General features: G+C 35.4%; 1 protein-coding gene and 1 long non-coding RNA gene across 2 annotated transcripts in view; both read right to left on the bottom strand.

Moving 5' to 3' along the window:
- The window catches only part of EYS (eyes shut homolog), a 725,122-nt gene that overhangs the window by 548,646 nt on the left and 160,222 nt on the right, over positions 1-16,254 (bottom strand).
- LOC128805380 (uncharacterized) lies at positions 12,467-13,467 on the bottom strand. The gene is made up of 3 exons (XR_008436407.1): positions 13,389-13,467; positions 13,019-13,126; positions 12,467-12,523 (listed from the first exon to the last, which is right to left on the bottom strand). It is a non-coding gene; the product is annotated as an uncharacterized LOC128805380 (long non-coding RNA).

Genomic DNA, 16,254 nt, shown 5'->3' with positions numbered 1-16,254 from the left:
CCATTGGCTGCCGTGGTCCATGTCACTCCCCTGTTGCCTGTCCCCATTGGGTGAGGGGGCTTCCACCCCTACCTGCCCACCCCCTATATAACCCCATGCCTCTTTTGTCTCATCGCCATCTTGACCACGCATGCGCTAGGGGACGCTGCTCCAGCCACCGCTGCGGCCACACAGGAATAAACATTCTCCAGCCACGCAGGACAAGGTGTGCCTTGTCGCTGTCGAGCAGGATGGGAACAGAGAACTCTAGATCAGAAGGCAAAGAAAATGAGCTCTCTCTTTATTTCAAATATATCACTCTATATATAGAGAACATCGAGAAGACTAATTTTATTGGTCTTAGAGTAAAAACATCCCACACCATTGGTGTGCAGTGAATGACGCACGGTAGCAGAACATATCTATAAACAATGTGAATAACAAGATAGATTAGAGAATTATTTACATTTTTTTTTAATCGTTTCCCAGGCTCTTGCCTGGTTAGAAAACCTTTCTTTCTCTCCGACTGAGCTGAGAATACCCACAGTGCCTCCCTCATCCCTTTGTCTCCTTTCAGCACTCTGCTACTAAACCGGCAAACCCGCATGGAGGCTCAGCCTTAGAGCTCCGCACACGCGGCAGCCCTGGTCTCACCCAAAGGGCAGTGCTAGCCGTGCTTCCGAGCCTCCCAAGACCGGGGCAAGAAAAACTGAAGCCGCAAATAACCTTTTCTTGTGGGTGACAAAGTTTTGCCCCTCTACCTGACCTTTATTTCCCATAACTCTGCTCAAGTGATAACCACCAGTAGCAGTTGTGATGGGTGCACCACACTCACAGTGTATGTGAGGGAGACAGATAACAGCACAACAGCCAAGAGCCAATCTGAGGCCCCTCTTGTTACCCAAAAATAACACTGGTCAAGATCTGGCTCAAGCCAAGTGTGACAGAAATTAACTTCTGTGGGTAGCATGAAGGTATGGCTATAATTCAATTATCTTCCTCTATAAACATTTGAGCTCTCTTGCATGACAGATAACTGCACAGCAGGATGTTCCCCTTAATAGGGGCACCTCTCAAGGTTACTTCACAAGTTTGAGACACTCCTTGCTGCAACAGACCCTTGGTAAGTGGTTTATTGAATACTAAAATTTGAAATTTGAACTGATATAATTGATTGATTGTGCACCTATAAACCTTTAGACACAAACATTGAAAAGTTTCAGACTAGCAGAGGATCAGTTGCACCCAAACTCCTCTTTGAGAAGAATCGTAGAATTAAAGGGTGTCGTTCCAGAATCAAAAGGTATATTTCCCTGATAATTTTGTCTGACTTTATTGTCTACATAATAAATAATCCAGCATACCTTTGCCATTGAATCTTGTTAAACCACTGTCATTTTTACTATCAAACTTGGTTAAATTGCTGGTTTACATCAATAAACATATTTTTACTTCTCTCTTATGAGTGAAGCCACTCCGTCTGTGACACTGTCATTTCAGTTTTTTATAAAGGGGTTTTTGTACCTACTGAAACAAAACAGAAGACCCTACTATTTTTAGTGAACTTTTTTTTTTTTTTTTTAAAAAGCTGCATTTTTTTATTCAAAACCAAAATTTATTTCTAGGGAATCAAATCTAGATGCCCATTACTAAGTATTCCTACCACAAACTTGAGAGAAGTTGTGACTAGAAATTGCTGCTTTGTTCTTCTCAGTAATCCATTCCATCAACAAGTACTTACACAGTAACTGATGAAGAATATACTATTAGCTTAAATTGCTCTTGAACAGGTGTTCAAAATCGTGTTTGAATAGGTAATATTTATTTACTTAGAAATTATCAACACAGATGCGCTCACCCACCATGCACATTCTTTGTTTTCTGCAATGATTTAATGGTTTCTTGTACAGAAGTAGTCCAAGACAATTAAAAAGCTAATAAATAGTCACAGTGGAGGGTAAATTGGCTTTCCTGCTCTCAAGAAGCATGTGTGCAGCTATAAGATAAGATGTTGTCAGTCTGTTAAAATCTCAGCATAATCTTTCCTCATCATATGTTTATAGCAGAGCACACCTCAACTTACTAGAAGTATTGAAGGTCATTCTTCCACATAGTGTCATGTCTTGAGAGCATAAGCAAAACGGTATTACTTGTGACACTACCAATACAAGTAATAACCTTAAAAATTTATTACTTTAGAATTGACTAATAGATCACTTTTAATTCATCTAAGTTAAATTACAAAGACCTACAACTAAGATTAATATTAAATTAATAATAAGATAATAACTTAGTGAAAATAATAAAATATTGAAAAGGAAAATATTTTAGATATTGAGATGCTCCAAAATGATCTTAAATGCATGCAAACTTATTTTTCCCTATAATTTTTAAAGCATTTGTTAAAAATAATATGAAAATCAAGAGGAAAGACCAATTTTTACTTTTACCTTAGGAATTAATCCTGTCTATACATTAATAATGAAATATTGACTATTTCCTTAGCGTTACAGATAACATTAAATGACAAGTATTCAATTTACTGCTTTTTATAGTCCAGGAATACATGGAATCCTCATTAAAGGTTATGAAAATAATTACCTGAGTAATTCCTGATAATTAATACTAGAATTAGAATAACACAAAATCTTTAGAAGTTTGAAGGAAAGAAATATACATTTTACTGCTTCATTGAAAGTCCCAATAAGAGGGCTCTAGAGAAATTGATATTTGTTACCTTGGCAGTATTTCCAGAAAACAATTAGAGCAAGATTTGGAGAGAACTTAGAGACAAATTGAAGGACAACAATATAATTGAAAGAAATTATCATTATATTAAGGAAAATAAGCAATATCAAATAAAATTGGCATTTATGGCATCATCACAAATACAGTTAAGAGAAAGCATGGTGACACAAAACCATCTCAGAATTATAAATGATCAGTATTGCAAGGGACCTTAGTTCCAACACCCCTGTAATGGACATTTTCCAGAAGAAATATGTTTGGATTTTTTGTTTTTTTTTTGTTTTTTTTTTAACCTTGGGATCATAAAATATTCTGGAAAACACTTCAATGCTATCCAGAGTAGAGGGTCCCAAGATTTACTGGAATTAAAATTAGCTTACTTAGACACAAGTGATTTTGACTGCAGAACTTCTGCACAGCAGAAATTTTTTAGTCAGATATAGAAGAAGTTTTTTCGTGGTCTGAAGATATTATGTATTTTAATAATAATAAAAAAAATAATTATTAGCTAAATTTGCACTTGGAAGTAGGCTGGAAGAGAATAGTCATTGATGAAGACGTAGACGTCCAGGTCATAAAATTCCATGGATTTGTAAGATGAGTGTCTGAACAAACAGTTCCAAAATCAAATGCTTAAACTAAGAAAGTAGGCCACTTTCAGGTAAGGTTTAAAGCATAGTTCAGAGATAGCTACAAAGAGCTTATGTATAAAAAAATGCCATGTTATATGTAGGATGTCAATGTATGAAGAGAGAGGTTAAATGTGAAAAGGAAGGTACTAGTGAGATAATTATAGCAATCCTCTAACTCAGTGCTCCAGTTGATATTTTTAAAATTATTTGGGAAGGTTTTGAGTCTTCTGAATTTTTTCCTGCAAAGACAATCTTAAGATCCACAGCCAGTCTAATCGGAACAATTTAAAATATTTAATTCAAAGCAAAGATGAAAAAGACAGCCTCAAGCAGCAAACCTCTTATCATGTATACTTTTTGCCCATTCCAGTAGTTGGAATAGCTTTTGATTGTTACTGATTCTGTTTACTTTTAGCTGTTTATTTCTAAAAGATGTAAATTTGTAGTTCTGCCTTCCAGCCAAGCAGCAGTTCTTGCTAGGACTCACAAAAGAGGCAGTAACAGTAAGCTGTATAATTTTCTTCAAGTTTAAATGAAATCTGCATAAAATTCCATTATAATTAATTTTAATTCATGAGAGTATGGAGGACAAAAATATTAATTAAATATGTCCACATTTGTAATGAAAACAGGCTTCTCAAATTATTTAAAGGGAATCAATAGACATATTGAATTATATTTTGTTTGTTTATAATTTTTATTAATGTGGTCCATTGACTCAACCTGACCTTATAAAATGAGCATGCATCTGAGATGTGAATGTTTTACAGAAATACACCTTTATTGTTACATTTCTCTGAAATAGAAAGAGACACATTTTCTAATGACAGTATTTTGGGCCTGTATCCAAGAAAGCACTTAAGTAGGGGTACAATTTAGGAGTGTGAGGAATGGTATTGATTTTAAAGAAGGCACTTATATAATTAGAGTTACTTGGATGATTAAAAATTCTACTGGACTTGAAGCCAAATAACATGGCATAAAATTCACCTTTATGCAGAAATTCATAGTCAACACAACAGGAATACAAGTCATGGTGCAAAACTGAAAAATAAAAGAAGAACAAATGAAGAGTAAATGGATTGTTTTTAGCATACACTATTAATGGCGTTAATTTAGAATACTATAGCATATGCCTTCTTATAGTACTTCAGTATACATCTGTAGAATTTACTCAACAAGCTTCTCTATGGGATCACCAGAAAACCTAGATTATTGGGTTTTTACCCAATCTGATTCAACCTCAAATGCCTCCAGATTTTTTTTTCTGTTTATATAAATACTTGAAGAATGCTTTATGAAGTCAAGCAATTGCTGAAGCAGTTTGCTATAGCAGACTCATTTAAAGCTAAAGCATGTTTTGCAATTCAGTAATTAAATTGTTCTGATATTTTTTATTATTGTCATTATAACTAATTTACATAATTGCATAATTCATTATATGAGAAAATTGATCAGCATTACATCTTTGAACTATTATTTAACACATCTATAGCTCTAGATTGCCGAAATAACTACACTGGCACTAGACTGTATTTACTCTCATCTAGTCTATATGCATTTTTCTTATGAGTCTAGAACTGGTCTAGAGCTGAACATAAATATCTATACTTACTTTTGGAATTTAGCCATTTCATGCCTTAATTATTGGAGCTTTTTATTTAATATTTTGGTGTTAGAAGAATTATTTGAAATACTTTTCATGAAGTTCTACTCGAAACACATTATCACTCAAGGATTGACTACAATCCATTCACTCTTCCTTTATTCTTCTTTTATTTTTCAGTTTTGCACCATGACTTTTATTTCTGTTGTTTTTTTTTTTTTTTTTTTGTTTTTTTTTTTTTTTTTTTTTAATAACTGCCAAAACTGAGGAAGTATTTTGAAAATTCTTCTAGGCAGTTTTCATATCCAAAGCAACAATCTTGTTCCTGAGAGATTTTTAGGTTTTGTGCATATTTAACCTTTCTCTCTCTTACAATATTGTTTTTATATTATTAGTTAATCATTATGCCAATTCCAGTTTGTTCAGATGTTTAAATTAATTTTCCAAAGTGAAAGTGATATATTAGGAAGAAATTCTTTACTGCGAGGGTGATGGGTTACTGGAAGAGGTTGCCCAGAGAAGTTGTATATGCCCCATACCTGGCAGTGTTCAAGGCCAGGTTGGATGGGGCATTGAGCAACCTGATCTAGTGGAAGGTGTCCGTGCCCATGGCAGGTGGTTGGAATTAAATGGTCTTTAAGATTCCTTCTAACCCAAGCCATTCTCTGATTCTATGGCTCTGTATGTACAGATGGCCTCCACAAATATGGCAGTACTAGTATCTTAGAACTCACACAGACAAGACAGACAAAGAACAGAAATGGAAACAGGTACACAAAGAAACAAACCTAATTTCTCATATCTTGAGAAGATTTGAAAAGTCAATCCAAGCTTCACCTACATTATTCATAGCTTTGACAGTGTTAGTTCTTGTTTTTACAAATGAGAAAAGAAATGAGAAATGCAGCACAATGGCTACAGAGAGAAAAGAGGAATCTGAAAGCCAGTAGGTTGCCCTGCAGCTCATTAACCACTGATGAAAATGTTGCAGCTGAATGTCTCTGTAAGATGCATAAACATAAGAGAGGAAGAAAAAACAGTTTGCAATTTCTGTAACCTGAAAATGAATGAGAAATAGTTCAAATATTGTTCTCCATGTAAGAGTCTTCAGAAAGGCAGTATTTAATACCTAGCCATTTGCAGCTAGACTCTGGACTAGAGGTCGCTCATAGCTTTATGCATGTGCCAATATAAACAGTGCCCAGCAAAAATCAGTATTTATCAATAGTGCATATATCATAATATATATGTATACATCATCTATATATGTATATATGTATATATCATAATGTTTAACAACTGGCTTTTATTTGAAGAAAAAAAGAAGTGTAGGACATATGTTGCTGTGGCTATATGCTATTAAACAAGGAACTAATTCTCTACAGGGTCAGATTTTTAAAAGATTTTACAGCAGGTAAGCATTACAGAGTCTGTAGCATAGTTGAACCATGTGATGGATTGTAATGTTTGATTTAGGGAACAGAGTCCTCAGTTGTATCAGAACAGCTATAAAATTAGGATTGTTGCTATTTAGTAACATGTCTTATAAAGACAGATATATTAATCTTGGTGAATATCCACAAATAAACAGTCTCTTACCACATGTGACTAGCATACATCTTTCCAGTTATGCTGATAAGTCATTTTAGTCTATTATTATGTGTAAGCAATAAGCAGTTTGAGATGACCAGAACAAGTCTATCAAACAAAGGCAAAAAGGAGTAAGGTCCAACCACCTCAAGAGTTTAGGTAACTGAAAAGAGTTTCTCTTGGAGTCCAGGATATCCCTCTGGCTGCCCTGGCTGTCTCAAGATCCTGGCAGGGGTCTTGGACACCCTGGCATGAAGTCAGAAACATCTGTGGCTTCTATTCTAGCCTGTGGAAAAAGCTGTCAATTTTGTATGAGGAATTACAAGTCACAAGGGTTTTAGTAGTGTGATATTTGAACTAACACAGGGTGGAAAAGTAGAATTCCAGGGGGTTCAAGGGGGTACAAGATGGAGGAATTTGAGCGTGTCCTAGCCTTTTCCTTCTTCTTGTCCTCCATGTCTTGCTGTGATGGTGACACTTTTCTATTGGTTTAAGGTAGAGATTCACAGTCTAACATAGATGATGGGAATTGGTAATAAATTGCAAACATAGTATAGGTAACTTTTGATATAAAAGGTAAACACCACCTGACAGGGCAGGGCAGAGCAGAGTGCCATGGCCTCCTTGCTAACCAGAGCTCAGCAGGTCAGAGAAAGAATGTTTATAGATAAGAATAAATGAACAACCTTGAAAACGCAATCAGACGCGTTCCAGGCTCCTTCTTTGGCTGCTTCAGGATAGGGAGAGAAGACTCTTTACAATTTCGGGGTCACCCTGACCTTCTGAGCCCTGAGAAATCAACAAGTTTCTAATCTGAAGCATATAAAACAAGGAAGCAATTAATCAGGTTTTTGACATATTTGTTTTTATTGTCTGTGCAAGAAAACTGACAAAATTACCCTGTCTGACAATTCCAGTGCCAACTGGCTTATGAGTGCCAGCTAGATGGTTCTCCAGGAAAACAACAGCTCCAGCCTGGACAGAAGTGGATGCTGTGGGTAAGCTGGCTGGCATTGGGGTCCTTTAGGCTGCTCTCCAAGGACTTGAGCCCACTGAAGTCAATAGGATTTTCTCTTTTGTTTTAAATTTGGCTCACATCTTAACTTCCCCAAGCCAGGGTCTCCATAGAGAAGACTTGCTAGTGTAACAGATAGCCAAAGCTCAGCATGATGACACAGTACTTCATTGGGAGGTATTTGTTAAACTTTGCATAATAAGGACAGTTTTCAACTCAAATTTCTCCACATTATAATTAAAATAGCTATAACCGTGCATAAAATCATCTGTCACATTATCAGATATTTCCATAATTAAATGTTAGAAGATGACTTGTCCAACCACAACTGCTAGGCTTTTAACATTTTCCACACATTTTCATATTTATGACACTTTCTGTGATAACTTGTCCTAAGTCATTAGGCAGAATCTAGTGAAAACCAAATAAGATACAGGGAAATTAGCAATTAAATTAATAATGACATCAGAATAAAAGGATTATAGAAATAACTGGTCTATTCTTTATTCATAAAACTTGCTGGAAGGAGCATTATTTGTGGTTGCATGTAAATGCTCAAGAATACTTACAGATTTAAATTTGCTAGTGTTTGCTAGAATATTAATTATGTGGAGAAAATGACACTTTGACACCCTTTTAATGACTATTTTTGCAAGATACATGCCTTAAAAAATCAAAATCGAAACAACATAAGGTTTTGTACAATGACATCTCTTATCTGATATACCTTATAGATTTTTATGTTTAAGCAAATACTTTCTTCAGTTTTAGTAGTTAAAGTATTTTAGCATCTTCTCTATGAGTGTCAAAAGAAATTCATCTTAATTCCTCCTGACAGCTCAGTAGCAGATAAGTATCTAGAATAATCACAGCTTTTGTGTTTTAAGGCATTGTTCTGTATCCCCTGTTCACATTCCAGGTTATTTAGGTCCCCATTGTGTGATGACAGTAAAAACAGTTAATTAAATACTTTGCCAGGAATTCTTTTTTCCTCATTTAATTTTATTTCTATACTGAATGTGCTTAATCAAGAGTGAAAAGCATTTTGTGAAGAGTTTTGTATTAGAAAATCAAAAATATCCAGCAAATTAACTGCAAAGCAGGCTGTTCCAGTTGCATGTAGGAGTAAAAGTATGCACATTTAAAGCTAAAATGGAAAGAAAACAATGAAAAGAAAAATCTATGACTATTTACCCTCAATGGGTACTAGGAGGATCTGTCTTTATTTAATTGTTTGTATGAGGAAAGATAATAGATGATTGCAGTATGGATATGCAGGCTGTCAGATTTGCTTCAAGCCAAATACATATAATAAATGCACTGAAACTTTATTTATGAATTTCATTGATCTGACAGTAAATCAGGTGTTATAATGCACTAAAAGTTTCTAGTATGCTGCATTTAAAAATTTGTGTGACTAATTATGTAAACCATATGACTACTGACTTCTCTACTGAAATTATTTGGCACAAAAGATACAAGGCTTTCAAACTTTTAATGTTTAGGACTGGTAATATTTATTTAATGGGAAATAGAACCGAACATTATTATCAATTAATAAAAGATAAGTATTCTAGAAAACCCTTCACTGCTAAAGTCAATGGATCTCCTTTTTTCATAATGTTCTTCTGCCTATTTCAAACAGATGTCTTTCAATTTGTTTTACTTCTAATTGCATTTAAGTTCTTACATTATATTAATCAAATTCTTAGCATTGTGCTAATTATCAACATGTATTTTATCTTGATGCTGTTATTATAACTACAAACTGTAAAATCAGTGTATATGTCTTTCACCAACTCAAATGGGAAAATCTACACTTGAGTAACAGACCTGATCTGAATTTAAAGTCAACTGGGGGCTCTTGTATAATGCCACATGTCTTTGTACATCTGAGTAGGCTCTGCAACAGAACAGAATTTAACAACAGAGATCAGCTATGAACAAATCCCAAGAGCATGTGTGAGAAGCATCACTAATTTAGAAGGGCTCTTCTGGGGCAAAGGGCTGTCAAAGATCATCATGGTGTAAACAGGAACTAATCTGCTGCTATCAGGAGGCAATAAAATTGCACCTTTGTCAAAATTATGACAGGTATTTTGCTGTGGCATAAATTATTTGACAAATTACAAACTATACAAGTTAGATTTATTAGTCATGCTCAGCAATTTAGAGTAGTGTGGTGACCCTTTATCCCTGCCCTGCTGACATCAATTTGTGCCTAGGTCTCAGGATGGGAACCTGTCTTTGCTCCTGATGGGTACACTTTCCCACACAGTGCATCTAGATGAGTTACAATGGCCATTAACTTGTCAGCATCTAACTGGAAGAGATGGCTTCAAACATGATGGGCTGAAAAAACCTGTCCGTTCTCACTTATGCTTAGATAAATTATCTGGAATTTCACTAATGTAAACCTGCAATTCTGAATGAGAAATATAAGTCTCACTCTTTACAGGTTATGTCTCTGCAGATTGTCCAGATCTGTTTGTTGCTACATAGAGAAAATATGCATAAGGTAGAAATCAGTTCTACCTCATTGATCATAACAAAGGGCTAGTAGAAAACATACTGCATTGTCACCAACACCTGTTAAGTTATGGGAAGAAAAAACAGGACTCCTATATTCCTTGCCCATCCTTTTGCTCTAATACAGGAAAAAAATAATGAAAATAAAAGAGGAACTATGCAAAAATGCCACTCAGCCCTCCTCTCAACTCTTCTGTTTTGCTTAGTTCCGTTCCAGCCTTTGGGGTCAGATCATACCAAAAATGATGGCTTGCGCTTTCCATCTCTGTGTTCAGCAGCCCAAGCTGACTAAACAAGGCTATCTGAACTTTCTCCCTTTCTGCTTTCCTACTTCATACTATGTAGCAGCATGTGAGAAGGTAGATTGAACAGAGCAAGGAAAAACTTCCACAAAGACAATATAATGGGCAGTCTCTGGACCACCTTAATGCAATACTGATTGAGACAGCAAGGATCCTTCCTCATGGATATAGAAGATGTTTTTTTTTTTTAAGGATTGTTGCTATAATGGGCAAGGTTTTATATTGGGAAGGATGATACTAAGAAAACTCTGAAAAGGTTCAAATGAGTCACACAAGATACTTCATAGGCACTGAGGATTGTAGAGAATCTGCGCTGGAAGTATGGGAGGAAGAAGGGAGGTTTGGGCTGGATACCAATAATGTCAGACCCAAAACAGTTGTGGAATTGGAATATATAAAGGAAAGTAAAATGGATTGTTTGCATGCATTTTGTTTGACCTTGCCCAAATTATTTTAAGAAGTAAGGAAATCTAAAAACCATTATGATACTATTACATGCAGTAGGAGATGTACTGAATCTCTAATGTATATTTATTCAATTAAGACTGAATTTTCATTTTTAACTGAATTGAAAACTGAACTCTGTTTACTATGAAACTAATAGAGCACATTTCTATAATTTCTAAATTAAACCCTTTTTCACAGGAGTTGTTCATGCTTCAGCACTGCACAAACTGATATTGTCTACAGAGCTGAGCAGAAAGTCCTCCATGTCATCACAAAGAGACCCACAACACTATTGGACACAGTCAGTGTCAGGAGTCTTGAATATAAACCCAAGGGAGAGCAGCTGGTGCCTTGAAGCCAGCATCTGGTTGGTTTTTTTTTGAAGGCTTCAAAGCAGGGGCAGACTGAACATAATATACATTCTGTTTTATACCTTCTGGCATAAAATTCTGTATAACATTTCTTCTTCACCACTTTCTCACGCAATTAAAATAAAATAAAATATCAGGAATATTTGACAGAAACAAATCCTTAGATCATCACTCCCACTTGACTTATGTTTATCATCTATTCTGATATGCTTATTCTCATTTAAATAGCTCTCATGTAAGTGGTTTTGTGCACAACTTGAAGCTACTCCTACTTGAAGCTAAAGTTAACCTTTTGAGTTGCTCTGGACATATCTTTGACTATTCCTGTAACATTTGTTTTCTTTTTCTTCTTCTTTTCTTGGTGTTTTGTTTTTGGGTTTTGTTTTGTTTTGTTTTGTTCTGTTTCTTTTTAAATGTATCTGATACACATATTTTGTGCTTCGACTGTCTGCTGCCAATGATTTGGAGAAGAAAATAATTTTTGTTTTACAACGGTAAAGGTCATCTAAAGTAGAGCTGCCAAAATTTAAGATTGATAATCTGCCTATAGAATCGTAGGATTGGTAAGGCTGGAAAGGACCTTAAAGATCAAGTCCAACCATTAACCTGACACTTCCCTCTTCACCATTAAAACATGTCCCCAACATGTCCCACATCTAGACATTGCTTGAACATTTCTAGAGATGGTTATTCTACCACTTCGCTGGGCAGCCTGTCTCCATGCTTGACCACCCTTTCAGTTAAGAAATTTTTCCCAATATCCAGTCTATCCAAGACTCATACCCTTCATGAGCCATTTGATGTCACAATCTGCTTCGTAACCTTTCCCAGCACCAAGATCAGACTGACAGGCCTGTAATTGCCTCCTCCTGGTCATTCTTGTAGATTGGCCTCACATTTTCTCATCTCCAGTCACCTGGGGTCTTCCTGGTTAGCTAGGACTGCTAGTAAATGATTGAAAGGGGCTTGGTGAGCTCTCCCAGCGGCTCTGTCAGTACCCTTGGACGGATACAATCCAGATCCATGGAATTTTGTGTATCTAAGCAGTGTAGCAGGTCACTGACTGTTTCCACTTGGATTATGGGGTCTTCATTCTGCTCCCTGTCCCTGTGATAATTTATCTTGAAAAGACAAATAGAGTTACCTTCATTCATATTCTGCTATTTTTGCAGATATGTTATTTACATAAATACTTTTTAGAAACACTTAAATTTGTCTTCATCAGATTTTTTTTCATTTCAATAAGGGTTAATCTTTATTTCTCACTTCTTTGTCCTGAATTCAGAGTCTTGCAAACATGTTTGCTGCCAAAGATACCAGGATACGTAGCAATTACTGTTATGAACAACCTTGCTTTTTCCTCTAACAAAGCTTGAGTGCCCCTTGGCAAGGTCTCTGCATTCAAAATGTTATTCAACACAAAGTGAACTTGATTATCTATTACTTAAAAGCTTGTAGAGTCATTTCTACTTCTGCATAGTGTGTATTGATGTCCTGAATTATTTTACATAGTTTTACAGGGAATATATACACACGGGGAAGAGATTTTACCACAGATAAAATATGTTTAGTACAGACAGTAGAAAATTTGTGTTTAAACTCTAAACATTAAAAGCTGAAATGTAATCAGAATAAGAAAAAAAAAGGTTGAATGGAAGAAAAAATCTAATAATTGATAGCAATAAATTATTAACACACTACTTAGGTACTGCTAATATCATAGAATCATAGAATTATTTGGCTTGAAAGGGACCTTAAAAGATCATCTAGTCCAAGCTCTCTGCTGTGAACAGTGTTACCTTTCACTAGACTGAGTTGCTCAAAGCCCCATCCAACTTGGTCTTGAGCACTTCCAGGGATGGGGCATCCTCAGTTTCTCTGGACAGTCTTTTCTAGTGTCTCACCACCTTTGTAATAAAAGATTTCTTCCTTTTATCTCATCTAAATTGACAGTTTTCAGTTCAAAATTATCACTTGTCATATTGCTGAAAGCCCATGACAAAAGTATCTCTGTACTTTTTTTAGAAACCCTTTTTAAGTTGAAAGGTCCTAGTAAGGTTTCCCTGGAGTCTTTTTCCCCCCAGTCTCAATAATGTTTTCTTTCTCGGCCTGTCTTCACAGGAGAGGTATTTCAGCCCTCCCTGATGATGCTTCTGGCCAGCTCCCAACCTGTTTTACCAGGTCCATGTCTGCCTTGTGCTGGGGTTCCCAGAGCTGGGAGTACTCCTTATGGGTCCTTTCCAACCTGGCTTGTTCTATGATGCTGATTCTATGATTCTATGATGTTCCAGGGGAGTACTCCAGGTGGGGCCTCACAAGAGCAGAGTAGAGTGACAGAATGACCGGTCACTCTTTGGCCTGGGGACCACTCTTGTTATGCAGTCTAGGATCATAGAATTATAGAATAGTTTCAGTTGTAAAAGACCTTTAAAGTCCAACATCACTGCAATGAACAGGGCTATCTTCAACTAGGTCAGATTGCTCAGAGCTCTGTCCAACCCAACCTTGAATGCCTTCAGGGATGGGGCATCTACCAGCTCTCTGGACAACCTTTTCCAATGTTTCATTACCAAAAAGCATACAGTTTTCTTTCTGAGATGCAAGTTTCTACAATATTCCCATTTATTCATCTGTGATTAACCTCAATTCCTTCTCTGCAAGGCTACTCTCAATCTATTTGTCATCCACACTATACTGATACAGATTGAAGACAGTAACTTTTATCTCTAAGGAAATCAACATATTTGAAAAATATTTTTACTGGTAGATACTTGACCTTGAACAAGCTATATTTTGGTGTTCACTAGTTTGTTTTAAATTTAAGTTAGAACTAATTAATTCATGCAAAATAATTTTGAATTTCAACACAGTTTAAGCACTAGCACATTTGAAAACTTATTCACATGCTCACAGCATGAACAAGTCATGATAAGGAAGGCAGTTAATGATCGTTTCCTTTTTCTCAGAATTTATGGCTTAAATACATTTTTAAAACAAACTTTTGAGCTGTTCTCTTGAATTGTCTGTCATGATTTTATCTAATCTAATGATTTTACTAAAATTATTTGGTCTAGCTAAAAAAAGAATATAGGGCAAAACATCCATAGGGAAGTATTTTTCTATCAGGCAGGAAGATGAAAGAGAAAGCAAGAAAGGAAATCAGAATGGATAAAAATACTGATATTCCTTAACATCATCTTATAATGTAGCTTTATTGAAAATTACATCTAAGGTAATTGTAAAATTTTAATGGTATTGATACTTTTACAACTGTTTTCACAATGAAAATTTTGTGTTCTTTAAAAGTAAACACAATACCCTTATTACATTTTGATATATATGAAACTATTTATGCTTGGCTATATTTATATCAGTAAAAGAACCTGAAGAATTTTAAACAAAATAAAACACAGAACAAATGCTATGAGGAGATAACGTACTTTTTGCTTTAAAATTAATCCATCTCATTAAACTAGAATATTAACTGTATCACTGCTGTTGCAAGTTTGATGGTTTTTTTGTTTTGTTTTTTTTTTTTAATCAATATGCATTAACTCATTTTGATTTTTCTAGTGACAACTGAGTAATCTCAATTTGCTTGAGGCATCCAAAAGGACAAAAAGATCAAGAGAACAACTTGCCAACAACATACAAGAAGAAGGCTGTTTCTCATTCATGCTGAGAACAAATGTCAGCTGTCAACTTCAATAGTTAAAGCCACAGGGCTTGTCAAGTTAGGGTTAGCTGTGAAAATCAGGAAGCATTGAAAAGTCCAATATGGATTAAATATTCTGGTGCATTCCCTGACATACGTATATTAGCTAATTTTGCCTCCAATTTCTGGTTCAGAATTATAAATTCTGAGTTGCAAATCTGGAGTTTCACACGAGAAGGTCAAATACTGAAAGCATAGTCACACGAGCCTAGGATGGGCCATAGAGCAAGGCTAATTCCTTGACAGGTGCTGTTTCTGAGTTGTTGTGTGACTTTGAAAAACCCTTGTCAATCTTTTTCTCTGTCCCTTTTTATTTGTTTTCCTTCACATGTAAATCAGTGGGTTCCCAAATACACTTGAGGCTTCTAGCCAGAAGGAAAACCTGTTTAAGGGCATAAGAAAAGCCACAGATATTATTTATATGCTAAAAAAAAAAAAAATAGGAGCAATTTGCCTGTGCAAAACTTCTGTGCTCTGGAAAAGAAGCTCAAATTCCAGGCAACATCTGGTAGGCCAGGACAGGAGGCTTAAGCAGGGAGCAGGTTGACAGCTGTTGAGTCAGGTCACAGTAGATCATAGATGGTCTTGGAAGATAAATTGATTTTAGAACCTATGGAATAGAAACCTGAAAAATAATAATTTGAGGAAAAAATTGCTCGTGATGTTGACAGGATAATATACACTTCTCTTCTGTGAATGTTTTCAAATGAAATTTATAATTTTATTAATGGCAAACTGTTACAATTATTAGATGATATAGCTTTCCACTCAACTGCAAGGACAAAGGAACCTCAGTGAAATGGGATGAGAGGTGGGATTTTCCCTGGTCATCAGGGCTTTCTGACTTTGGGATCTTTTTGAGGGTTTCTGGAACCCCTGCACATTCAATTCAAGCCACAGACATTGAAAGATTCCTATTCCAGACAAGTAGAACTCAAAAAAAAATTTCGCAATTAGACAGAAGTTTTTTTAAATTCAAGGTATTTCTATGAAATGTTTGTCTTCTACAAGCCATATTAGAATACATAAACAGACCTTTGCCAGGTAATTTCCAGCTAATTCTTATGGTGATTAGACTCATAAGTTGAGAAGCACTTCAGTATCTAATTCCAATGTCTTTCACTTAAATTGAAAGAAATTATAAAAGTTCATCATTCCTTAGATATGGTTCAATATAAAGTCTATCTAGTAGAAATAAACATTAATTCTTATAATCACAATTCCATGTTTTTGTGTTAAATGTTTTTATCTTTCAAATTACCCTTGGGTTTGCTGTAGAAGTGTTGTAAAATAAAATTGATCGACTTTTCAAGATGCATC

The sequence above is a fragment of the Vidua macroura genome, chromosome 3 (assembly GCF_024509145.1).
Source record: "Vidua macroura isolate BioBank_ID:100142 chromosome 3, ASM2450914v1, whole genome shotgun sequence".
Classification (NCBI taxonomy): domain Eukaryota; kingdom Metazoa; phylum Chordata; class Aves; order Passeriformes; family Viduidae; genus Vidua; species Vidua macroura.
This window is presented reverse-complemented; position numbering and strand designations above follow the sequence as displayed.